This window comes from Taudactylus pleione, unplaced genomic scaffold (assembly GCF_031769625.1).
Source record: "Taudactylus pleione unplaced genomic scaffold, aTauple2 ptg000154l, whole genome shotgun sequence".
Taxonomy (NCBI): Eukaryota; Metazoa; Chordata; class Amphibia; order Anura; family Myobatrachidae; genus Taudactylus; species Taudactylus pleione.
The window spans coordinates 30,078,525-30,088,522 of NW_028284556.1; positions in this window are offsets into that span (position 1 = coordinate 30,078,525).

Here is a 9,998-nt window from a genome sequence, read left to right on the forward strand (position 1 = left end):
CAAGCCAGCCGGCCCTTTACTTATGACACAGGCGCACGCTTGGCACTACTTTGTTGATGCACGTGCGGCTACTGCGCACACAATTCACAAACACAGAAAATAATTTTTTTTTGGTTTGGACTGGAGTGTACTTTCGGAGGTTACAGCACCCTTTAACGGTCAAGCCAGCCGGCCCTTTACTTATGACACAGGCGCACGCTTGGCACTACTTTGTTGATGCACGTGCGGCTACTGCGCACACAATTCACAAACACAGAAAATAATTTTTTTTTGGTTTGGACTGGAGTGTACTTTCGGGGGTTACAGCACCTTTAACGGTCAAGCCAGCCGGCCCTTTACTTATGACACAGGCGCACGCTTGGCACTACTTTGTTGATGCACGTGCGGCTACTGCGCACACAATTCACAAACACAGAAAATAATTTTTTTTTTGGTTTGGACTGGAGTGTACTTTGGGGGTTACAGCACCCTTAACGGTCAAGCCAGCCGGCCCTTTACTTATGACACAGGCGCACGCTTGGCACTACTTTGTTGATGCACGTGCGGCTACTGCGCACACAATTCACAAACACAGAAAATAATTTTTTTTTGGTTTGGACTGGAGTGTACTTTCGGGGGTTACAGCACCCTTTAACGGTCAAGCCAGCCGGCCCTTTACTTATGACACAGGCGCACGCTTGGCACTACTTTGTTGATGCACGTGCGGCTACTGCGCACACAATTCACAAACACAGAAAATAATTTTTTTTTTGGTTTGGACTGGAGTGTACTTTGGGGGTTACAGCACCCTTTAACGGTCAAGCCAGCCGGCCCTTTACTTATGACACAGGCGCACGCTTGGCACTACTTTGTTGATGCACGTGCGGCTACTGCGCACACAATTCACAAACACAGAAAATAATTTTTTTTTTGGTTTGGACTGGAGTGTACTTTCGGGGGTTACAGCACCCTTAACGGTCAAGCTAGCCGGCCCTTTACTTATGACACAGGTGCACGCTTGGCACTACTTTGTTGATGCACGTGCGGCTACTGCGCACACAATTCACAAACACAGAAAATAAATTTTTTTTTGGTTTGGACTGGATTGTACTTTCGGGGGTTACAGCACCCTTAACGGTCAAGCCAGCCGGCCCTTTACTTATGACACAGGCGCACGCTTGGCACTACTTTGTTGATGCACGTGCGGCTACTGCGCACACAATTCACAAACACAGAAAATAATTTTTTTTTTGGTTTGGACTGGAGTGTACTTTCGGGGGTTACAGCACCCTTAATGGTCAAGCCAGCCGGCCCTTTACTTATGACACAGGCGCACGCTTGGCACTACTTTGTTGATGCACGTGCGGCTACTGCGCACACAATTCACAAACACAGAAAATATATTATTTTTTTAGCACTTGGGGGGAGCACCCCTGATGGACAGAGCACCCCCTGGACAACACTACAGCACTCCTTTAGGACTGGGACACTGCACAGGACTTTGGAGTGGACACAGCCCCTATGGAGAACTGACTGCACAACACAGTCCAGCCAGCCCCTATGGACTTTGAAGTAGTGGACACAGCCCCTATTAACAACAGCAGCACAGCACAACACAGCCAGCCCCTATGGACTTTGAAGTAGTGGACAACAGCAGCACTACACTACACTACACTACACAGCCCTAACTCCCACCCTCCCTCTTCACTGTCCACAGCCGAGTGAGAAAATGGCGCCGACGCGGGTACTTTATATAGGATCCAAAATCCGCGAGACTCGGAAGGCGGGATGATGAAGTTTTGCCTCGATTTCAGATCCGAGTCAGGCGGGAAAAGTCGAGCCTGACTCGGATCGGACTCGGATCGGGGGGGCTCGGGGGGGTTCGGATTTCAGAAATCCGAACCCGCTCACCCCTAATATATATACATACATTGTGGTGAGAGGGATTGTCTCTCACCTGCATTACCCACATTCTGGTGGAATCAGCTCCCTCCAAGGGTGGCTGGAGTGTAACCTGTGCATTCTGCATTAGCAGTGGAGGTCTGGCATTCCAGGTTTTCACATTTACACAGATCCAGCTGGAATAATCACTAGAGTTTAAAACTCCCACACACCTGATGCTCCTTGCCCTGGATGCTGGATAAGCTAGCCAGGGATAGGCTGGGGGTGGTGGTTAGCATTGGGGTGCCAGGACCTGGAGAGTCCAAGGGCTATGCTGGGAAGGCATGCCCAAATTGTGGCTGCAAGCCACTGCTGACTGATTAGCACAAGGAGTTCTGTTGAGTGCCTGTGTGTGTCCAGGCCTAACCTCACGTATGCTAAGGTGCAATGTCTGCTACCATTAAAAAGACACTGCTTCACCAAGTACCTGACTGTCAGGAATCCTCATTTTGATACCCCGTGTTACATGTGGTGGGCTGTATGGGAACCTCTGTACTGCTTTGTCGCAGCGCATATGCCAGCCGCTTCCAGCGTGGCAAAGGAACTGACAAGGCTCAATGTTTGGTATACGTGAGTATGGTTGGCGAACCAGAAAAAATGCAGTTATATTAAGGACACTGTAACTTACTATGCATCGTACAAAAGCTCTTTGTGTGTACAGAGAAAAAAAAAGTTACTTTGCTTTGTTTTTACTAAAGGTGCTTGAGATATAACAAATGTTGATTAGTATCTTCACCAGCTAGTATGCTGTCTAATTAAGACCCAGTCAATGGGCACAACAGGTGCTGGGCATCTGAAGAAAATGTCTGCCTCAGAAGACCCAGAGGCACAGCATTTAAAATGGCCAGTAGATACTTAGGCTGATAGACTTGCCCCATATCGCACTGGTGAGGCTCAGAAAACCTATGCTGATTTGTCCTCTGCTGATGCAGAGAAATATGACCTAGTCAAAATTGCTATTCTGGCCAGGTCAGGTCTCACTTCTTCTTGGAAAGTGCAGCGCTTCCATGAATGGGCCCTATTACCAGGGGTCCCTATTCAGAAGCAGGTTGCAGCAGAACTATCCAGACAGGGGCGGAGTTGCCTCCAGCCAGAAGACCGCACTGCCGCTCAGATTGTAGAGATGGTGGTTGTTGACCAGTGTATAAGAACTAGAGATGTGCGCCGACCCCCGTGTTTTGGTTTTGATTTTGGATCTGGCTCTCCCCTGGTTTTGGATCTGGATTGGTTTTGCCAAAACCTCACCTCCGTGTTTTTTGTTTTCGTGTTTAAAAAATAAAAAAAACAGCTAAAAATCTCATAAAATGGGCCTTTTTTTGTTCCTACAGTATTAATAACCTCAATAACATTTATTTCCACTTCATTCCAGTCAATTTTGACCACCTCACAGCTCACAATATTGATTTTTTTCATCTAGTTAAAGGGCCAAAACGTTTTGAGCCAGCTTGCTGGCTCAAAACTGATTGATATAATTATTAATAGAGTTGAGGACTGTGCAAAGATGATGGTTGGGATACCCTTGAGGATTGAAGAATTGATAGTTGATAGTTGGTGCAGCCCCTGGCTGTAAAAATGATAATAAATTAATTGAAAAACAATTAATTGGTGCAGCCCCTGGCTGAATAATTAATAATAAAAATAAATTAATTGGAGCAGCCCCTGGCTGTAAAATTGAAAATAAATTAATTAAAAAACAATTCATTGGTGCAGCCCCGGGCTGAATAACTAATAATTATTTAATTAAAAAGTAAAAAACAATTCATTGGGCGCAGCCCCTGGCTGAATAATTAATAAAAATAAATTAATTGAATTGATAATAAATTAATTAAAAAACAATTCATTGGTGCAGCCCTGGGCTGAATAATTAATAATAATTTAATTTAAAAAGTAAAAAACAATTCATTGGGTGCAGCCCCTGGCTGAATAATTGATAAAAATAAATTAATTGGTTTAGCCCCTGGCTGTAAAATTGATAATAAATTAATTTAAAAGCAAATCATTGGTTCCTAAAACAACCATAACATTAATTTAAAATGTCAGGCAACACATAATGGAAAGGGAAAAGGTGCAAGATGGAATAGTCCTTGGGCCCTCCCACCCACCCTTATGTTGTATACGAAACAGGCCATTCACAGTTTTACAAACCAATCATTTCAGCGACAAGCACTGCCAATTGTGGCTGAAATGATTGGTTTGTTTGGACCACCATAAAACAAGCTTCCAATGTCATATGGACATGGAAATGAAAATGATCTCATACACAAACTGGCTTTACATTACTAGTTGTCGTCGTCCTTGTCCTCGTCATCCCCATCAGTGTGTACATCCTCTTTTTAACACAATATTAATTCATCCCCGCTGAAATCCAGAATAGGCACCTCTGTAATTTTTTTATGTAATTGTTGGTAGAGGTCTTCCTCGTGGAATTTGTAATTAATTTTAATGAACATCATCTTTTCCACATTTTGAGGAAGTAACCTCCTACGCCGATCACTGACCAGGTTGCTGCACTGAAAACTCTTTCCGAGTATACACTGGAGGGTGGCAAGTTAAGTAATGCAAAGCCAGTTTGTGTATGGGCCTCCAAATTACCTCTTTTTCTTGCCAGTACTGAAAGGGACTGTCTGACATGCCTATTAGGATGTTATCTCTGAAATAGTCCTCCACCATTCTGTGAATGGAGACCGTATCACACACAGTCACGGTAGAAGACATGTCACTAGTATGTAGTTCTCTTAGGCCCGACCAGATGTAATTTTTTGGTGAACGATCTGCATGACCAGCAGGCATTCTGTAAGGAAAATTGAGTCTTTTCCTGGCAGCTGCAGAAACTGAAGGAGGAGATGATGGCGTTTCACGTGTGGCTGCAGCTGACAATTTTTTTTACCAACATCTCTTTGCACAGTTTTAGATTTCAGTCTGTTGGAAAAAAACTCACAAGGTAGGACTTAAACCTAGGATCCAGAATGGTCGCCAAAATATATTTTTCAGATTTCAATAGATTGATGACTCTTGGTTCCTGGTAAAGTGAATCAAGAGCTTGATCCACCAGTCTGACATACTTTGCACAATCGTTTCATTTCACCTCCTCCTTCAGTTCCTCCAGCTGTTTTTGCAAAAGTCTGATGAGGGGAATGGCCTGACTCAAGCTGGCAGTGTCTGAACTAACTTCACGTGTGGCAAGTTCAAAGGGTTTGAGAACTTGCACAACACTGAAATTATTCTCCAATGCACTTGAGTAAGGTGCATTAGTCCTCCACGGCCTATGTCATAGTCTGCTGTATAGGCCTGGATGGCCTTTTGCTGTACCTCCATCTGCTGAAGCATATAGAGGGTAGAATTCCACTGAGTTACTACCTCTTGCTTCAGCTGATGGAAGGGCAAATTTAACAGTACCTGCTGGTCATGCAATCTTCGACAAGCAATCGCCGAATGTCTAAAATGTCCGGATATTTTACGGGCCACCGAGAGCATCTCCTGCACGACCGTGTCAGTTTTTAAAAAACATTGCACCACCAAATTAATTGTGTGGGCAAAACATGGGATGTGTTGGAATTCGCCCACATGTAATGCTCTCACAATATTGGTGGCATTGTCCGAAATCACAAATCTCGAGGAGAGTCCAAGTGGGGTAAGCCATTTAGCAATGATTTCCCTGAGATTTTCTAAGAGGTTCTCAGCGGTATGCATCTTAGTAAAACCAATTGTACAAAGAGTAGCCTGCCTCTGTATCAACTGTCTTTTGGTAGATGTTGCTGCTGCTGTTGCTGTTGTAAGCAATACACCTACCCAGTGGGCTGTCACAGTCATGTAATCCTTAGTTTGCCCAGTCCCTCTTGTCCACATATCAGTGTACAGATCCATTGGCATTTCTGAGCACAGTAATAAGGTCTTTTTTAAAGTCCTTGTACAGATTTGGAATTGCTGTTCTAACAAATTGGAATCTAGAAGGGATCTGGTAGCGAGGACACATGACCTCAATTAACTGTTGAAACCCCACTGCGGTAATGGCGGATACTGGATGCACATCTAATACCAGCATGGCTGTTATGGCATCAGTAATCCGCTGTGCAACTGTGTAATTGCTGTCATACTTGTTTGCCCTTGCAAACGATTTTTTGACAGTTAAATGTTTTTTGGAGGAAACACTACAAGTAGACTTCCTCCTGGTCCCCTTCTGGGATGAAGATCCACTCACAGCAAAAGGTGTAGTCATCAAGGATCCTTCTGAGGATTCACGGTTAGGAGAGGAGTCAATCATGCTTCAACATTGGATGCAGCAGGACTACTCCTGATGATGAATGAGGATGTTGATGATGTATGTGTTGGTGTTGGAGATCGAAGGTGCTTGGATCTCACAGAGATGGAGCAGGTAGGTGACACTGGACTTGTTACGTTTTGAGTTTTGGAACTTGGCGACATATACTTTGATATTTGATGAATGTGCTCCAAGTAAAGTAACAAGGAGGAGGTTCCTAGGTGGTTTAGGTCCCTCCCTCTACTCACTCTTGCATGGCAATGGTCACATGTGGCTTGACAACTGTTGTCCGGATCAGGGTGGAATTAATTCCACATGTGAGAAGTAGATTTTTTTGTCTTTTGTCCCGACATGACAACAATGGGCTTTGTCTTTTTCAATCCATGGGCAACAGCTGTTGCCTTACTTACATAAAGGACATCCTCGATATCAACATCCTCATCACCAACATCTTCATCATCAACATCCTCATCATCCTTAGTGCCTTCAACTAAAAAATATCCTCCTCCTCCATGTGCAATTCCACAGAAGCATCCTCAATAACTACGTCTGCAAGATGTTGACTGCCCTTCCCCACATTCACAGAGGGCACATAAATGTTGGAACTTGGAGGATCCTCCAGTACACTAGTATTTAGGTTTGGCTCACATATGGTGGACATACTTGCACTCTCCTCTGGGATTTGTGATTTTGATTTCTCAGGGCACACAGTTGTTTTTTCCAAAGGGCTATCAGAATCAGCAGTCTTCCTAAAGAAAGGCCAAGGCCTTATCCTTTCCTTGCCACTTCGTGTAGTGAAGGGCATATTGCCAATCTTTTGTTTATCTACAGGAAAATTCCCTTTCAATTTTTTTTTCTTAACTTCGGTACAAGTAGCTTTACCATATCGATGGCGTGACTTAAGCCCTGGGGCATGGGCCTTCATAGAGGATGAGGAAGTTGACGGCCTTGCATTGCTGGCGGCAGCTACAACATGTGGTTCTTGGCCTTGCTCTCCTGTCATGTGACAGCCCTCCATATTTTCTGCAGTCACAAGCACTAATAGTGTAGCCAAGGTGCGGTTACAAAATTCACACAGGTGCAGTTGTGCACATACACAAAAATATTAGACAAAAAAAGACAATTGATTTTTATTTATTTTCAGCTCCAGAACTTGAGCCCAGAGCACCAATTTGAGTCGGGCAGAACTAGGTTGCAACTTGCGTTGCTGGCTGGATCTTGTGCGATTAAGCTTGAGCCCAGAGTACCGATTGATCACGACTGGAGTCGGGCAGCACTAGGTTGCAACTTGCGTTGCTGGCTGGATCTTGTGCGGTTAAGCCTAACACGCACGCACACACAGAAAAATATTACACAAAAAGACACTTTTATTGTTTTGTTTTGTTTTTACTATTTTTTTTGTTTGAGTCCAGAACTTGGGCCCAGATGGATGCAGCAGAGCCCAGATGTATTCTGCACCAGCCCAGATGGACACAGCAGACAGCACCAGCCCAGAATGGATCAGCAGTGCACCAGCCTAGGACACAGCAGACAGCACAACACCAAACAACACCAGCAACTCTCCCAGCCCTACACTACCCACCCTCCCTGTTCAGTTTCCACAGCCAGAGTGAAATGGCGTCCACCGCGTGGTCCCTATATACTACATTAATCATAGAGACATAAGCTCGCGAATCGCAAGATTTCCAACTCTATGGTTTTGCCTCGGTTTTCAGATCCAAGTCAGACGGGAAACTCTGAGCCTGCTTTGATCCAACTCGGATCTGCTAAATTTGGGTGGGTTTGGATCTCCGAAATCCGAACCCGTTCATCTCTAATAAGAACCCTAGGACGTAATATACAGCGCTGGGTCATACACGCTGATCCTCATAATCTAGAGGCATTAAGTACCGTGTTGGTTTTGTATGAGACCACAGGAAAAATGAGAAAAATGCCAGAAAAGAAACCAGGGAATGGGCGACACATTAAGATGGCACCCCATTGACCTGTGACCCCGACAGTCACCCCTCCTCAAGGAAATGCCACTGGAGATGCCAGGGTCATATGAGTGCAGAGAGACAGGTCATATAAGACAGGACTGTCCCAGAAAAACATAGCTTATGGAGTGTGGGGTTGCTAGTATGGGCATAGCGCATGGGCAAGTGGGTGTACCCCACTTTTTGCATGATGGTACCTCTGGATTCCAGACGCCGTTAATGTGGGAAACTGTATCATTGAATGGCCGAGAACTTCCAGCTATTATAGACTCAGGGAGTGAGCTCACCCTGATCTCAGAGGCTGTCCTGCCCATGCCAGTGGAAAAGGTGCCAGGATTAGTTGAACTACTCTGCATTCATCCACAGAAAACTTTTCCTGGGTGCGAGTGAGCCTCACCATAAGGGGCACACTTATGAGGTGGTCGCCGCGGTCTGTCCTAAGTTCCCCAATCATATCATATTGGCACACAATTTCCCAGGATTTGTTGAGCTCATGAGGAATCACAGAGACAACGCCAATGTAAGTCTCCAAGGCACTATCCTGGAAAAGGGAGAAGAGTGGAAAATAACGGCCAGTCCTCTTTGGAGAAGAAACGTCTGACTCACCAATATTAAGTAAGAATAGCTCTTGTCTGGATTGGGATATGCTGCTGCCTGACATTGACCTGCAAAGTTTTGCCTGAGATCAACAAAACAATGCTGCCCTCGGGAATGTCATGGCTAGTGTTATAGAAGTTAATGACATCGTAAAAACTGCCTACCAACTGGAGGGCACTCCATATTTTGTCCTTAAAGCCAATCTACTATATGGAATCAAAGTGTAGCTAGGGAAGAAGATTGAGCAGTTGTTGCTTCCGAGGGTACATATACAACTAGTGTTGTGAGCCACTCATACCCATCTATGGGGAGGTCATCTCGGAAAAGAGAAAACACTGGAACATATTCTGCTCTGATTCTTTTGGCCAGGAAACACAGCTGAAGTAAAAAGATACTGCCAACGGTGTCCCGTGTGCCAGAAGGCAAGCCCAAGGCCTCATTTGAGTGCACCACTAGTGCCAATGGCTATTGTTGGGGTACCATTTGACTGCATTGCAATGGATCATTGGTCCACTGGAAAAATCAAAGCAGGGTAACCAATATGTTCTGGTGATCTTGGATTATGCCACCTGCTATCCAGAATCGATACCCTTCCAGAATACCAAAACCACTACTATTACCAGGAGTTGATGCTCCTCTTTTTCTCATCTTGGGTTCCCTAAAGAAACCCTTACAGATCAGAGGACTCCATTTATGTCCCAAATAATGACAGAACTATGTAAGAAGTTGAGAATAGTACAACTGCATGCCCCAGTATACCACCCACAGATGGATAGGTTGGTGGAAAGATTTAACAGGACCTTAAATTCTATGATACGCCAGGCTGTCCTGGATAATAAACGGGAGTGGGATGAAATACTGCCTTACCTTATGTTTGCCATACGTGAGGTACCCCAATCCTCAACCGGGTTTAGCCCGTTTGTGCTCCTCTTTGGAAGGCAACCAAGAGGCATCCTAGACATCTTGAAGGAAGGTTGGGAACAGCAGAAAAAAGAGGAACTGAATGCTGTGGAGTTCGTTACAAAATTATATGAACGGCTGTATATAAAAGGGCCCATTGTAGGAGAAAACCTTATAGAGGCCCAAGTTCGTCAGAAACGAGCCTATGATGCCACAGCTCAGGTTAGAATGTTTCATCCATGGGACAAAGTTCTAGTGTTGGTGCCGACACAAGAAAGTAAGTTGTTTGCCCAGTGGCATGGGCCCTGCAAAGTGGTGGAACCGATAGGATCGGTAAATTACAATGT